Source organism: Procambarus clarkii, chromosome 91 (assembly GCF_040958095.1).
Source record: "Procambarus clarkii isolate CNS0578487 chromosome 91, FALCON_Pclarkii_2.0, whole genome shotgun sequence".
NCBI classification, from domain to species: Eukaryota; Metazoa; Arthropoda; class Malacostraca; order Decapoda; family Cambaridae; genus Procambarus; species Procambarus clarkii.
In genome coordinates, this window is record NC_091240.1 from 10,516,186 (window position 1) to 10,518,685 (window position 2,500).

Sequence of the window (2,500 nt, forward strand, 5' to 3'; positions counted from 1 at the left end):
GGGCAACGTCACTCATCCTGTGAGTGGACACACCGCCATAGTGACAGTATTGGGCAGCGCCTCTCATCTTGTGAGTGGACACACCGCCATAGTGACAGTATTGGGCAGCGCCACTCATCTTGTGAGTGGACACACCGCCATAGTGACAGTATTGGGCAGCGCCACTCATCTTGTGAGTGGACACACCGCCATAGTGACAGTATTGGGCAGCGCCACTCATCTTGTGAGTGGACACACCGCCATAGCAGCATGTACAACACTCCCCAATAGGAAGAAACCCCGCTGGGTTGTTCATCCTGTCACTTGTACCCAGACACAGCTGGGACTTGCTTAACTGTCTCAAATGAACAGCTCCTCAAACAAGATGATTAACATCTGTCAACCCTTAAAATCTTACGTCATGTTGTGAGTGCAAAATGGGGGAATCTTTTAAGAATCAATATTTGTATCAATATTTGACAAATAGTGTTTTCCTAACTCAAACAATGTGGGGATTATTATTCTACACACATTTCTAATGTCCCTCAGGTGTTCACATTCACGTAGATAGTGGTCAAGGCGGTGTAAAAGTGAACACATGGTGTATTCAACGCTCACAAAGTGTATTAGACACCTGGGTTTTGGTAAAGCTACCAGATCCTGGTGTATAGCGGTACTGCATGACGGTAGGGCCATGGTTATGGTACAACCCGTTCTCGCAAATTCGTAAAGTCAATATTGACTTATTAACTACGTGCATAGGTGATATACTAAACATAATAGATACCCTTAAAAAGATTCATAGAAAACACCGACCTTACCTAACCTTGTTAGTATCTTAAGATAAGCATCTTATTGCTTCGTAATTACAATTATTACTTAACCTATACCTATTATAGGTTAGGTAATAATTGTAATTACGAAGCAATAAGATGCTTATCTTAAGATACTAACAAGGTTATGTAAGGTCGGTGTTTTCTATGAATCTTTTTAAGGGTATCTATTATGTTAAGTATGTCACCTATGCACATATTTAATAAGTCAATATTGACTTATTAAATTTGCGAGAACGGGTTGCATGGTACTGCATGACGGCAGGGCCATGGTTATGGTACTGCATAACGGCAGGGCCATGGTTTATTGCAGGGAGGAGCGTTGTAAGGTTCTACAGTAGATAATATTTTATTTTATCTTATTTTACATAGGTGGGTATATGAGCAGATGATTTCTGACTCCTGTTAATAGAGTTAGAACCTTCCTTTCCCATAGCCTATATTAAGCCTTACCCTTCTAGGTTTCCCTGGAACACGATACACCAATCTGTTTACAACCAGATCCCCAGTTACTGCTGATTGAAAATAGGTGCTAACAGTGAAGGATTTGTGCCCCCCAGTCAGTGCTTCCTGGCCAGGGCTCGAAACCCCATTTCCAGTTACTGGGTGAGAGTGCTACTACTGAAGGTACTGCAACTTGAAGCGTGTTTGGTGTTTGTTTATATTTTTAGAATATAATTAGAATTACTTGGTGTGGAGCTCAAGGAATATCAACCTCGGGAGAGTATTAGGGTGACCACACGAAAGGTTTGACACACCTGTCAGCAAGTTTGGGGAGCCGGTCGGCCCAGCGGACAGCACGCGGGACTTGTGATCCTGTGGTCCTGGGTTCGATCCCAGGCGCCGGCGAGAAACAATGAGCAGAGTTTCTTTCACCCTATGCCCCTGTTACCTAGCAGTTAAATAGGTACCGAGGTGTTAGTCAGCTGTCACGAGCTGCTTCCTGGGGGTGGAGGCCTGGTCGAGGACCGGGCCGCGGGGACACTAAAAGCCCCGAAATCATCTCAAGATCTCAAGAAGTATATTTTAGCTAAAGATAAACTCAGGATTAAGGTATATTTTCAATGCCTCTATATAATGAGACGAGATATATATTGATCCGTCATTAGATTTCTATATCAGGTACTGGACTGATGACTCGTGATCACGATGCGGAGGGAAATGTAATTCTTTGGAGCCTGGCGGCCCTCTCTGACCTTTCATGTGCTGGCCCGGATCCCAAACTAAATCAAACCTTAATCTAGCGAGGGCTGGGGAGAATGTAACAGTTTCCTCCGAGCTCATTACATGCAGATTGGCCGACTGGAATTGTTCACTAACGAATGCCACAAGGACCTATCTCCACCCGTCCTCGCGGCTCGGGGGAACACGACTCTAGCGAGAAGACCTAGTAAGGGCTATAGTGGCATGTGGTGTAGAAGACGGTATGTGGTGAGGGAGGAGTACCGAAGGGTGAGGTTAGCGTGGCGGGAGCCTTTTGCGTTTCTGCTTCGACTCTCCGAACGAAATTTTGTCAACAGCCCGTTATCATCGTTTCTTCTGCTGTGTCCTTTGATGCGAGGAACCTGTGCGTTCGATTCCTTATCTGGAGGGTGATTATTTAACATATCACCGATTATTCCTCCTACCGTGGAGACATTCCTTATATTCGCGTTATTCATTCATTACAAATTAAACGACAGTCACCA